Genomic DNA, 14,853 nt, shown 5'->3' on the forward strand with positions numbered 1-14,853 from the left:
TGCTTGGTGCATTGTGCAATTTGGTCATGAGACAGGGGCCTTGTCTTGAGGAAGCTGGCAGCCTGGCTGAGAGAGCAAGGGCTTAGGAGTTGGGAAACCCGAGTTCTGGTCCCAGCTTGTCCACTGGCCTGCTGTGTGACCTCAGGCAAGTTGCCTAACCTCTCTGACCTTTGGTTATCTCTACCGTAACATGGGGGGTAAGATCTCTGCTCTCCCTCTCTCTTAGGTTGGGAGCTCATTCATTCATTCAATCATATATATTGAGCGCTTACTGTGTGCAGAGCACTGTACTAAGCGCTTGGAAAGTACAAGTTGGCAACATATAGAGACCGTCCCTCCCCATCAATGGGCTCACAGTCTAGAAGGGGGAGACAGACAACAAAAGAAAACATGCGGACAGGTGAGGAGCAGCGTGGCTCAGTGGAAAGAGCGCGGGTTTTGGAGTCAGAGGTCGTGGGTTCGAATCCCAACTCTCCCACATGTCTGCTGTGTGACCTTGGGCAAGTCACTTAACTTCTCTGAGCCTCAGTTCCCTCATCTGTAAAATGGGGGTTAAGACTGTGAGCCCCACATGGGACAACTTGATCACCTTGTAACAACCACGCCCCCCCCCCCACACTATGTACTCTGCACATAGTAAGCGCTTAACAAATGCCATTAAAAAAAAAGTCATCAGAAGAAATAGAATTAAAGCTAAATGCACATCATTAACAACATAAATAGAATAGCAAATATGTACAAGTAAAATAGAGTAATAAATCTGTACAAACATATATACAGGTGCTGTGGGGAGGGGAAGGAGGTAGGGTGGGCGGGGGATGGGGATGGGGGAGGAGAGGAAAAACGGGGCTCAGGCTGGGAAGGCCTCCTGGAGGAGGTGAGCTCTCAGTAGGGCTTTGAAGGGAGGAAGAGAGCGAGCTTGGCGGATGTGCGGAGGGAGGGCATTCCGGGCCAGAGGTAGGACGTGGGCGGGGGATCGATGGCGGGACAGGCAAGAACGAGGCACGGTGAGGAGGTTAGCGGCAGCAGAGGAGCGGAGGGTGCGGGCTGGGCTGGAGAAGGAAAGAAGGGAGGTGAGGTAGGAGGGGGTGAAGCCTTGAAGCTGAGACTGAAGAGTTTTCGCCTGATGCGTAGGTTGACTGGTAGCCAGATCTCCACTCTCCCTCTCAGGTTGGGAGCTCCTGGTAGGGCCAGGGACCGTGTCTGATCTCACTCTTTTGTATCGATCCCGGTGCTTGGCACATAGTAAGCGCTTACATGCCATGTTTATTAAGCAACATGGCGCTTCCTCCTGCCCAGTTCCTTCTCTGAAGTAACACCTGACCATGGATCACAATAGCCTCAAGCCCGGCAAATTCCCAGAGGGCAGAGAAGCAGCATGGTCTTGTAGTAAAAAGCACGGGGCCCAGTGGTCAGAGGACCTGGGTTCTAATTTAGACTGTGAGCTCTCTGTGGGCAGGGCTTGTCTCTCTTTATTGCTGTATTATGCTTTCCCAAGCACTTAGTACCATGCTATAATAATAATAATATTAATGGCATTTATTAAGTGCTTACTATGTACAAAGCACTGTTCTAAGCACTGGGGGGGTGGGGTACAAGGTAATCAGGTTGTCCCACATGGGGCTCACAGGATTCATCCCCATTTTACAGATGAGGGAACTGAGGCCTGGAGAAGTGAAGTAACTTGCCCAAAGTCACACAGCTGACAATTGGCAGAGCTGGAATTTGAACCCACGACCTCTGACTCCCAAGCCTGTGCTCTTTCCACTGAGCCACGCTGAGAAGTGAAGTGACTTGCCCAAAGTCACACAGCTGACAATTGGCAGAGCCAGGATTTGAACCCATGACCTCGGACTCCAAAGCCCGGGCTCTTTCCACTGAACCATGCTGCTTATGCTGTCGAGTCGTCTCCCACCCATAGCGACTCCACGGACACATGTATCCCAGAACACCCCACCTTCATCTGCAATCGTACTGGTGATGGATCGATAGGGTTTTCTTGGCAAAAATATGGAAGTGGTTGAATGCTGCCTTCTTCCGCACAGTAAACTTGAGTCTCCGCCCTCGACTCTGTACCATGCCACTGCTGCCCAGCACGGGTGAGTTTTGACTTGTAGCAGATTGCCTTCCACTCGCTAGCCACTACCCAAGCTAGGAATGGAATGGGTAGGCCTCTGCTTGACTCTCCTTCCCATAGCCGAGACTGGTAGAGGACTGGAAACTCTCCAGGTGTGATTGTGAAAAGAGCTCAAGGGGCAGAGGAAGGATTTATAGGTGGCAAAGACAAATGAGGGCAGTTCTTTTGTTCTTTGAGTTCTTTGAGGGCACGCTGTGGGAAGCAGCATGGCTCAGTTGAAAGAGCACAGTCTTTGGAGCCAGAGTTCATGGGTTTGAATCCCGGCTCCGCCAATTGTCAGCTGTATGACTTTGGGCAAGTCACTTAACTTCTCTGTGCCTCAGTTACCTCCAGGAGGCCTTCCCAGACTGAGCCCCTTCCTTCCTCTCCCCCTCGTCCCCCCATCTTACCTCCTTCCCTTCCCCACAGCACCTGTATATATGTATATATGGTTGTACATATTTATTACTCTATTTATTCATTTATTTATTTTACTTGTACATTTCTATCCTATTTATTTTATTTTGTTGGTATGTTTGATTCTGTTCTCTGTCTCCCCCTTTTAGACTGTGAGCCCACTGTTGGGTAGGGACTGTCTCTATGTGTTGCCAATTTGTACTTCCCAAGCGCTTAGTACAGTGCTCTGCACATAGTAAGCGCTCAATAAATACAATTGATTGATTGATTGATTGATTACCTCATCTGTAAAATAGGGATTAAGACTGTGAGCCCTGTCATGGGACAACCTGATTACCTTGTGACATCCCCAGCGCTTAGAACATGCTTTGCACATAGTAAGCACTTAATAAATGCCATTATTATTATTATTATTATTATTTCTTTGCTCCTTCAGTGTCCCCCGACTGGGCCGAACTCGGGAATGACTGGAGCTGATTTGGTCCCTCCCAGGAGCCTCGGATGTTTGCACTAGTGGGGTGTCCTGAGTGGCCCCCATCAGCCCTCTCCTCGGGACCTTTGGGACCCTCAGCCCCATCTTAGCTCTGCACGCAGTAAATGCTCAATAAATATGATCGAATGAATCTCAGATAGAGCTCAAGTAAGCCAGAGACCCATTCGGGAACCTGAACAGCTCTGAAGAGCACAGCTTGGGAGTCAGAGGATGTGGGTTCTAATTCCGGCTCTGCCACTTGTCTGTTGTGTGACCTTGGACGTGCCACTTCATTCATTCAATCATATTTATCAAGCGCTTACTGTGTGCAGAGCACTAAGTGCCAAGTGCTTGGCAAGTACATTTTGGCAACAGAGACAGTCCCTACCCAACAATGGGCACTTCACTTCTCTGTGCCTCAGTTACCTCATCTGTAAAATGGGGATATAGACTATGAGCCCCACTTGGGACAACTCAATTACCTTGTATCTATCCCAGCGCTTAGAAGAGTGCTTGGCACATAGTAAGCTTTTAACAAATACCATAATTATCATTATTATTATTCAATTGTATTTATTGAGTGCTTACTGTGTGCAGAGCACTGTACTAAGCGCTTGGGAAGTACAAGTTGGCAACAAGTTGGCAACGGTGGGCTCACAGTCTATTATTGTTATTATTATTATTGGAAGCAGCTTGACTTTGTGGTTAAAGGCTGGACCTGGAGTCAGAAGGACAGGGGTTCTAATTCCAACTCTGCCACTTGTCTGCTGGGTGACCTTGGGCAAGTCACTTCACTTCTCTGTGTCTCAGTTACCTCATCTGTAGAATGTGGGACATGGTCTGTATCTAACCTGATTAGCTTGAATCTACCCCAGGGCTTAGTACGGTGCCTGGCCCATAGTAAGTGCTTAACAAATACCACTAAAAAAAAGAAAAATGGGACATCTACTGTGTCCAATCTGATTACCTTTTATTCATTCATTCAGTCATATGTATTGAGCACCTACTGTGTGCAGAGCACTGTACTAAGCGCTTGGAAAGTACAATTCAGCAGTAAAGAGAGACAATCCCTGACCTCACTGGGCTTCATCTAGAAGAGGGGAGACAAACATCAAAACAAGTAAACAGGCATCAATAGCATCAATATAAATAAATAGAATTATATATATATATAGACATCAAAACAAGTAAACAGGCATCAATATAAATTAATAGAATTATAGATATGTACGTATCTATACATAAGTGATTGAGGGAGGGGAGAGGAGGGGAGAACAAAGAGAGTGAGTTGGGGTGACACGGAGGGGAGGGGGAGCTGAGGAAAAGGGTGGCTTAGTCTGGGAGGGCCTCTTAATAAGAATAATAATGATGGCATTTATTAAGTGCTTACTATGTGCAAAGCACTGTACTAAGCGCTGGGGAGATTACAAGGAGATCAGGTTGTCCCACGGGGGGCTCCTCTTGGAGGAGGTGAACCTTCAGTACTACATCAATGCTTAATTTGGTGCCCAGAATATAGTAAACGCTTAACAGATACCATAAAAAAGGTGGAACAGGAGGAAGAGCAAATAGAGCAGAAAATAGTACAGATATATCAGAGGGAAATGGATGAATCAATAATTGCTGATACAAATAAAAATGTACATATGCACCTAAGTGCCAGCGACAGAAATAAAGCACACCAACACCAAGTGCTGGTTTTATTAGTTGCAATTAATACTCGTCTTTCACATTAACGACAGACGCGTGGCTACGCGTTCTTTTCCCGTAGCCTCTGAGGGGCTTGCGATTAAGCATTTTAATCCTGATGTCAATTCCGTTTCTGCCAAAAGATGCTTCTGACTGCTTATTACTGGGTCCCGGCTTCTTGATTTAGGGGGGCCGCTGACATTGGGAAAGAATCCGCAGGGTCCCGGAGCCTTTCTCAGAGATGGCAGGTAGTCACCCTCGGATCGCTTAGTCCGATCGCTTAGATTGCTCCAGGAGTGCGGTGTTTGAGCACAGCCGATGAAAGTCTTTTTTTTTTCTTCTAGCAATTGTGAAGCACTTACTGTGTGCCAGACACTTGGGGTAGATAAAAGCTCATCCACCAGACCACACTGCTTCTCACAATGTGGAGCCACTTCGGGTCTCCATGGCAAGCAGCGTGGCTCAATGAAAAGAGCACGGGCTTTGGAGTCAGAGGTTTTGGGTTTAAATCCCGGCTCCGCCAATTGTAAGCTGTGTGACTTTGGGCAAGTCACTTAACTTCTCTGTGCCTCAGTTACCTCATCTGTTAAATGGGGATTAAGACTGTGATGCCCTCCGTGGGACAACCTGATCACCTTGTAACCTCCACAGCAGTTAGAACAGTGCTTTGCATATAGTAAGTGCTTAATAAATGCCATAAAAAAAGCCAACACTGGCCTGCATCCTCGTGCGAGAATAATAATAATAATGATAACTGCGGTATTTGTAAAGTGCTTACTGTGTGTCGAGCACTGTTCTAAGCGCTGGGGTAGATATAAGATAATCAGGTTGGACACAGTCCCCATCCCACTAGGGCTCCCAGTCTTAATCCCCATTTTTCAGATGAGGGAACTGAAAAAGAGAAGTGAAGTGACTTGCCCAAGGTCACCTAGGAGATAAGTGACAGAGCCGGGAAAATCCTGCCTCTGAACAAGTGGCCTCTTCCCAAACAGACAGCCAGGGTCCGGGCCTGCAGTAGGTCTGACACATAGCCCTGTTTTTTTGTTTTTTTAAAGAAGACACAAATTGCCTTAGAGAAATGCTTCTATTTTCTGCTTTTTGAACTCGAGGGTGGTTTCAAAGGATGGCATGGGGCCATCCGAGGGCGGAGGTGTGGGGCTTTCAGCTAGAGGGGTCGGGTGATGTGTTCTGGTGTTCTATTCATGGGGCTTATCAGACTGGGCTTTGTGCTACTATGATGAGAGACAGAGAAGTGAAGGGGAGAGAAAGAAGGGAGAATGGGGAAGGAAAGGAAGGAAGGGAGGAGGGTGAAGAATAAAAAAGGAGAGGGGGAGAGGGAAAAGAAAGAGGAAGGGAAGAAAGAGGAGAGATAGAGGAAAGAGAGGAGTGAAAGAGGAAAGAGAGAAAAGAGAAAGAGGGAAAAGATGAGTGAAAGAGAAAGAGGAGAGGAGATAAAGAAGAAAGAGTGGAAGGAAAGAAAGGAGAGAGAGGAGGGAAGGAGGAAAGAGAGGAGTGAAACAAAGGAAAAAGAAGAGAAGAGAGAAAGGAGGAGGACTAAAGGAGAGGGAAGAGGTAAAGAGAAGGGAAAGATGGGAAAGAAAGAGGAGAGGAAACAAAGGGGAAAGAGGGGAGAAAGCAATGAGAAGAGAAAGAAGGAGAGAGAAGGAAAAAGATGAGAGATGGGAGAAAGAAGGGAAAAGAGAGGGGAGAGAAAATATTGAAAGGGGAGAGAGAAATGAGCAAGGGAAGAGAGGAAAAAGAAAGAGAAGGGAAGAGGATGGGGGGAGACAGACGAGTGGAAAGAGGAAGAGGGGTTAGAGTAGGGACTGGGAGAAGGGAGAGAAAGAGGAGAAAGGGAGAGGAGAGGAAACGCGGGTCATTGTTTTCTTTTTGCTGACTCTCAATACTGCCCTCAGTTCTGAAATGCCTTCACCATATTTTTCAACTCCAGTTGTAAAAGAAGAGGAGGAAGGCAGGGTTGGGGGTGGGGGGGGAACATGTTAAATAGAATTCAGCCAAGCCAGTCCCTCTCCGCCCACTCAGTTTGGGTTCCAGCCTGGCTCTGTACTCCCAGTGACTTGAAATGAAAAAACACGTGGGCCACAAGGGTGGAGGGAAATACAGCCGGCTCTTTCCGGGAAAGATCCGAGGCTCTGGGGGCTTTGGCAGCTGTCTGCGGGCCGGACCCCTGCATCTGCCTTGGGGAAGGGCTGGAGGGGGAGGGGGCCCTGGAGAGCACTTGGAAATTAAACCCAACTCAATGCAAGACGTTAATTCTCTCTACGCCTAGCATGTTTTACAAGTGTGCTTTGGTAAACAGCAAGCACGGTGGATAAATTCTCAGCTCAGCAGCAGCGCGGCCCTCTTGAGGACTGCAAGGAGTCGATCAATCGATCCTATTTATTGAACATTTATTGTGTGCAGAGCACCGTACTAAGCGCTTGGGACAGTGCAATGGAACAATAGAATAGGCATATTACGTGCCCACAACGAGCTTACAATTTAGAGGGTCTCGCTCTCAGCATAAAAAAGCTTCAGGAATTGTCGGTAGCAAAGCAGTGTGGCCTAGTGGACAGAGCGCAGGCTGGGAGTCAACAGGCAGTGGGTTCTAATGCTGGCTCTGCCGCTTGTCTGCTGTGTGATCTGTGGCAAGTCACTTCACTTCTCTGGACCCCATTTGCCTCATCAATGAATTAGGGATTGAGACTGTGAGCCCCATATGGGACAGCGACTGGGTCAATCAATCAATCAGTCAATCAATCAATCATATTTATTGAGTGCTTATTGTGTGCAGAGCACTGTACTAAGCACTTGGGAAGTACAAGTTGGCAACATATAGAGACAGTCCCAGCAGTTAATACAGTGCCTGGTACATAATAAGTGCTTAACAAATACTATTTTAAAAGAATGAGCTTATTGTCTAGAAGACGTTTTTTCCCCCTTCAAGTCTCCAAGGCAATGATCCAAACGATGTAAAATACATCTTCTAAAGGTTGCTAGACAGCGGCAGGTATTCTCGCGTCAGGGGCTGTGCGATTTTGTTGGACAGCCCCCCAAGCAGAGAGCTAATGTGGTGTTTATCCAGTGGGCGACGGGAGGCCTTTCGTCAGACTCTCGCTTGAAATCTCCTCTTCAACGCACAGTTCCAAGAGGATAAGGATCTCCTCCTCTGACGTTCCCACCTAAAAGGCCCAAGGAGAATTTTAAAAACGACGTTCCCCGGAGCGAACTGACCAAACTCCCTAGGGCCTCCCTGCTCTGAGGAACTTCTCGGTCCCGAAGTCCTTCAGAACGGTTTGTCGAATTGGCGTGTGAAATGTCAATGGGGGTGACCCGCTGTGCAGCTGGAGGGGGATGGAATTGATTCCCTTTTCCTTGAAAGCGTCACGTCTAAGTAGCGCCGATAAAAGGGAGAAGAGAAGCCGTTGGTGAGAGCTTCGTTTGATTTGATTAAAAGTGCTTAGAAGTGTGATGGGTCTCTCTCTTCCCGAATTATAGCAATCCAGTCCTTATTTCCCACCCCGTCCTTGCTCTCTGGCAGAACTGCTCAGACTAGAGTGGAATGACTGAAGTAGTCCAAAAGCACAGAGTGTGCTTAACCCAGATTTCCCCCTCAGATCTCGTCCTTGGGCGAATCCCCGCAGCTGCGTGAACATGGAGATTCAGGAGGGGGTCCAGGCTGAGAGACAGGGATGGGAAGAAGACTTGGTTCACTCCCTCATCTGGAACCCCAAATTGAAGATGTGGGATTAACTGGAGTCACGAGATTACGGGACATCACATCGTTTAACTCTAGTATATTTAAATCAGCTTTTTTCAGTATATTTGTGTTCTCGTTCTATTTATGGCTTGCTGGGAAGACTTTCATGCTCTTTGCATTAATTCCTGTAGGAAGTAATCCGTCAATCTATCAATCGGTAATATTTATTGAGTGCTTATTGTTTGATATTCAGGGGTGAATGTCAAATGCTTAAAGTGTTCAGTTTCAAGTGCATAGGCAATGTAGAATGGAGAGGGAATGGAGGGGAAGAGGACTTCATTGAAAAGTGGAAAAATCTAACGAGAAAAATCTGGATTCACGAGATTACATGACATCATACCATATAATTTGTGTATTTTAATCATCATTGCTTGGGCAAGTCACTTCACTTCTCTGTGCCTCAGTTACCTCATCTGTAAAATGGGGTTTAAGGTTGTGAGCCCCATGTGGGGCAGAGACTGTGTCCAACCTAATTAGTTTGTATCTACCCCAGCGCTTCGTACGAGGCCTGGCACATAATAAGCGCTTAGCAAATACCATTTCACGAAAAAGATCATATTGTAAGATTCTCCGAGAAGAACAGCAGGAACTCTGATGCTTTCAGGGAAATCTGCAAGAAGGGAGAGCAGTGGAGAGGGAGGCTTCATAAATTGCTCTTCCCCAGTTACCCTTATTAGTGGAATTCATGAAAGGAGAGGGTTAAATGAAGAATAATAATAATAGTTGGTATTTGTCAAGAGCCTGCTATTTACTACTTGTACATATCTACTATTTTGTTTATTTTATTTTGTTAATATATTTTGTTTTGTTGTCCGTCTCCCCCTTCTAGACTGTGAGCCTGTTGTTGGGTAGGGGCCATCTCTATATGTTGCCAATTTGTACTTCCCAAGTGCTTAGTACAGTGCTCTGCACACAGTAAGCGCTCAATAAGTACGATTGAATGAATGAATGAATGGACTAGGTACTGGGATAGATATAGGATAATCAGACCCAACACGGGGCTCACAGAGTAAATAGGATGGAGAACAGGTATTAAATCGCCATTTTGCTCCGAGGCACAGAGAAGTGAGCGACTTGCCCCAGGTCACACAGCAGACAAGTGGCAGAGCCGGGATAAGAACCCAAGTCTAGTAGAAAGTGGATGGGCCCGAGAGTCGGAGTACCTGGGTTCTAATCCTGGCTCTGCTACTTGTCTGCTGTGTGACCGTGGGCAAGTGCCTCAGTTTCCTTCATCTGCAAAATGAGGCTTCTATACCTGTTCTCCTGTTATCTTAGTCCTGGCTTGGCACAGTGAAAACGCTTAACAAATACCACAGTTGTTGTTGTTATTATTTTTATTATTATTATTTCAACTTTGGTTCCGTCTCTAAGGTCTGGCCAGCCACTGAGCAGAGCTGTGCAATTCTGCTGTGGTACACCTTTCAGGAAGCACAGTACAATCTAGAGGGGGAGACAGGCGTTAATATAAATAAATAAAATATGGATATGTACATAAGTGCCATGGGGCTGAGGGAGGGGTGAATATCAAGTGCTTAAAGGGTTCGGTTCCAAATGCATAGGCAATACAGAAGGGATAAGGAGGAAGGGAAAAGAGGGATTAATTGAAAAATTGCAAAATCCAACAGGGAAGAAAAATCAAAATCGAAATGCATAACCACCCTAAAATGAAATTAAAAATGTGTTTTCCTTTCTCAAATGGGTAATCGTTTAAAAGCCCCTTGAAGGTCATGTCTTCTATTTCTATCTCCCTCTCCCACGTGCTTAGCGCTGGGCCCCGCACGCAGAAGACACTCAGTGTATACCACTGAATGAGGTTTTTTGCAAGTATTCACTGTTAGAGAATCCAGTGCTCTGCCTCGATAACCCTCTGTGAGCATGTGTGCAATCGCGCACACATACACAAACACACACGGAGACACAGACACCCCTCCGACACACACAGCCGGGCTGTCGCTCTATTCAAATCTTGCCGACGAGTTGTCCACATGTTTTGTTTTGTTGACTGTCTCCCCCGTCTAGACTGTGAGCCCGTTGTTGGGTAGGGACCGTCTCTATATGTTGCCAACTTGTGCTTCCCAAGCGCTTGGTCCAGTGCTCTGCACACAGTAAGCGCTCAAGAAATATGATTGAATGAATGAATGAATGAGTGTGATTTATCTGAAGCACTTATGGAGGGCATTTTATTTCACAGGACCCATCACGGGATGGGAGGGCATTTGAAGGCGGGCAATCAAAGGGACGTATTGATGAGAGAGATGTGAAACAGAGGTCCGACTGGGGCCAAGAGGGCATTGTGGATGGGCGATGGAGTGCGGGAGGGTCACCCGGGAAGAAGGGCCGGCTCTTTCCCGTGGACCTCTGGCTGGGGTCAAAGGTCAATGAGAAGCCCGGATGGGAGGCGAGGGAATGGGATGTGGAGGACAAGGGGCGGTGGTGAAGAAGCCACGGGCCTAGCCAGACAGGAGCAGAAGGCTAGTGGTGAGAAGGAAGTATTATAATAATAATAATGGCATTTGTTAAGCGCTTGCTATGTGCAGAGCACTGTTCTAAGCGCTGGGGGGGATACAAGGTGATCAAGTTGTCCCACTTGGGGCTCACAGTCTTAATCCCAATTTTACAGATGAGGTAACTGGGGCTCAGAGAAGTTAAGTGACTTGCCCAAGGTCACACAGCAGACATGTGGTGGAGTTGGGATTCGAACCCATGACCTCTGACTCCAAAGCCCGGGCTCTTTCCACTGAGCCACGCTGCTTCTGATGGCATTTATTAAGCGCTTACTATGTGCAAAGCACTGGTCTAAGCACTGGGGAGGTCACAAGGTGATCAGATTGTCCCATGTGGGGCTCACTGTCTTCATGCCCATCCTCCAGATGAGGGAACCGAGGCATCATCATCAATCGTATTTATTGAGCACTTACTGTGTGCAGAGCACTGTACTAAGCGCTTGGGAAGTACAAGTTGGCAACATATGGAGACGGTCCCTACCCAACAGTGGGCTTGCAGTCTAGAAGGGGGATCAGGGGTTCAAATCCCTGTAACCACCCCAGCGCTTAGAACAGTGCTTTGCACACAGTAAGCGCTCAATAAATACGATTGAATGAATGAATCAGGTTGTCCCACGGCGGGCTCACAGTCTTAATCCCCATTTTACAGATGAGGTAACTGAAGCACAGAGGATAATAATAATAATGTGCTTTGCACATAGTAAGCGCTTAACAAATGCCATTCATTATTAGAAAGGGGTCATGGGTTCTAATCCTACTTTTCATTCATTCATTTGTCTTTATTGAGCGCTTACTGCATGCGGAGCACTGGACTAAGCACTTGGGAAGTACAAGTCGGCAGCAGCCGTCGACAACGGTGGAGGCCCCGCCGCCCTTCGAGACACTCACTCCACATTTGTGAGTCCAGTTCTCAGGGCAGACACTACTGATGGTGCCAGGGGATGGGGTGGCCCCTTCCTGCAGGGTGTGGTGAGCTCCCTCAATCAATCAATCAATCGTAGTATTTATTAAGCACTTACCGTGTGCAGATCGCTGTACTGGGCGCTTAGAAGAGCACAGTGTAACAGAGTTGGTCGACACGTTCCATGCCCACAACGAGCTTACAGTCTACAGGGCATCAAATAGGCATCACATCCAGTTCCCTAGCTCCTTGCTCCTTGTGTGCTCCTCGCACACAGTAAGCGCTCAATAAATACGATCGAATGAATGACTGTGATTTATCTGAAGCACTTAGGAGGGCATTTTATTTCGCATGACCCATCGCGGGGTGGGAGGGCACCCCGTTGAGAAGCAGTGTTGCCTAGTGGCTAGAGGAAGGGCCTGAAAGTCAGAAGGACCTGGGTTCCGATCCTGGCTCCACTGCTGGTCTGCAGTATGACCCTGGGCAAGTCACTCCACTTCTCTGTGCCTCAGTTCCCTCATCTGTAAAATGGGGATTAAGACTGTGAGCCCACCGTGGGACAACCTGATCACCTTGTAACCTCTCCAGAGCTTAGAACAGTGCTTTGCACATAGTAAGTGCTTAATAAATGTCATTATTATTATTATTATTATTATCATTATTCTCTGTGCCCACGATACCAGTATGGTAGTTGCACAACTACGTTCACAGCAGGCATTACATGTTTTCCCCACTGTTGGGTAGGGAGTGTCTGTATATGTTGCCAACTTGTACTTCCCAAGCGCTTAATATAGTGCTCTGCACACAGTAAGCGCTCAATAAATATGATTGATTTAGTTGAACAGTCCCTCTTACCTATTTGACTCAGGACACCTCCATATCCAGTCTCTAGTAATAATAATAATTGTTATTATTATTATGGTATTTCTTATGCACTTAATATGTGCCTTGTACAGTACTAAGCACTGGGGTGGATACAAGCAAATCAGGTTGGACCCAGTCCCTGTCTCTCATGGTGCTCACAGTCTCAATCCCCACTTTACAGATGAGGAAACTGAGGCATAAAGAAGTGAAGTGACTTGCCCAAGGTCACACAGCAGACAAGGGGCAGAGTCGGGATTAAAACTCATGATGCACACACCCCGCCTCCGTCCACACCGAGGTCCACAGTTTGGATTTAGACCCTGGGTTCAAAGTGATATTGGCCAGAAGGAACCAGTTTTGGAGCAGGAAGAGACAGGGGGAGAGAGGCAGGGAGGGGAGTCCCACTGGAAAAACACTCCAGCGTGTGGAAGAATATTCCATATGGGCCAGTTGTCCTACGTCTTCGAGAGCCGCTAGTGGTGACCTCGGAACTGAGTTTTTTTCCTGGCCCTGGGCACACGGACAGTTAAAGACCCATCGCCTACTCACTGCCCCTCCATCTCATCTATAGGGCCACCGACTTCTCGCCCACGTCCTGCCTCTGGCCTGAAACTCCCTCCCTCTTCATATAATAGTAATAATAATAATGATAGCATTTATTCAGCGCTTACTAGGTGCAAAGCACTGTTCTAAGCGCTGGGGAGGTTACAAGGTGATCAGGTTGTCCCACGGGGGGCTCACAATCTTCATCCTCATTTTCCAGGGGAGGGAACTGAGGCACAGCCAAGTGAAGTGATTTGCCCAAAGTCACACGGCTGACGGTGGAGCCGGGATTTGAGCCCATAATAATAATTATAATAATAATAATAATGGCATTTATTAAGCGAGTACTATGTGCAAGCACTGTTCTAAGCACTAGGGAGGTTACAAGGTGATCAGGTTGTCCCACGGGGGGCTCACAGTCTTAATCCCCATTTTCCAGATGAGGTAACTGAGGCCCAGAGAAGTGACTTGCCCAAAGTCACACAGGTGACAATTGGCGGAGGTGGGATTTGAACCCATCACCTCTGACTCCAAAGCCCGGGCTCTTTCCACTGAGCCACGCTGCTTCTCTTCTCATATCTGACAATCACTCTCCCTACCTTCAGAGCCTGAGTGCATAAATCCCATTAAATGAATGAATGAATTGAAATCACGTCACCTCCTAGAGACCTTCCTCTCCTAAGCCCTCATTTCCTCTTCTTCCTCCATTCCTTTCAGCATCCTCCATGAACTAAGATTTATACCCTTTATTCACCGCTCCCTCAGTGCCACGGCACTTAGATTCATATCCATAGTTTTTTATATTAATGTCTTTCTCCCCCTCTGAACTGTCTCCTTGTTGCTGGAAGGGAATGTGCCTACCAACTCTGTTATATTGTACTCACCAATAATAATAATAATAATAATAATAATAATGGTATTTGTTGAGCACTTACTATGTGCCAAGTACTGCTCTAAGCGCTGGGGTAGATATAGAGTAATCAGATTGTCCCATGTGGGGCTCACAGTCTTAATCCCCATTTTACAGATGAGGTAACTGAGGCCCAGAGAAGTGAAGTGACTTGCCCACAGTCACACAGCTGACAAGTGAAGCAGAGAAGCAGCATGGCCTAGCAACAACAGCGTGCGCTTGGGAGTCAGAGGACATGGGTTCTAATCCCGGCTCCACCACTTGTCTGCTGTGTGACCTTGGGTGAGTCAACTTCTCTGTGCCTCAGTCACCTCATCTGTAAAATGGGGATTATTACTCTATTTGATTTGTACATGGTTATTCTATTTATTTTATTTTGTTAGTATGTTTTGTTCTCTGTCTCCCCCTTCTAGACTGTGAGCCCACTGTTGGGTAGGGACCGTCTCTAGATGTTGCCAACTTGTACTTTCCAAGCGCTTAGTACAGTGCTCTGCACATAGTAAGCACTCGATAAATAGGATTGAATGAATGAATGAAATTAAGACTCTGAGCCCCATGTGGAACAACCTGATTACTTTGTCGTCTACCCTGGCACTTATAACAGTGCTCAGCACATAGTAAGTGCTCAACAAATACCATTTTTATTATTATTATTATTATTGTTATTATGTGATGGA

At 46.9% G+C, this 14,853-nt stretch overlaps 1 protein-coding gene and 1 non-coding gene across 2 annotated transcripts in view; one reads left to right on the plus strand and one right to left on the minus strand.

Moving 5' to 3' along the window:
• TENM3 (teneurin transmembrane protein 3) overlaps positions 1-14,853 on the plus strand; it is a 1,099,990-nt gene that overhangs the window by 683,072 nt on the left and 402,065 nt on the right. The window lies entirely within an intron of this gene.
• LOC119936039 lies at positions 2,110-2,247 on the minus strand. The gene has a single exon (XR_005453632.1). It is a non-coding gene; the product is annotated as a small nucleolar RNA SNORA7 (small nucleolar RNA).

This window comes from Tachyglossus aculeatus, chromosome 12, assembly GCF_015852505.1.
Source record: "Tachyglossus aculeatus isolate mTacAcu1 chromosome 12, mTacAcu1.pri, whole genome shotgun sequence".
Lineage (NCBI taxonomy): Eukaryota > Metazoa > Chordata > Mammalia > Monotremata > Tachyglossidae > Tachyglossus > Tachyglossus aculeatus.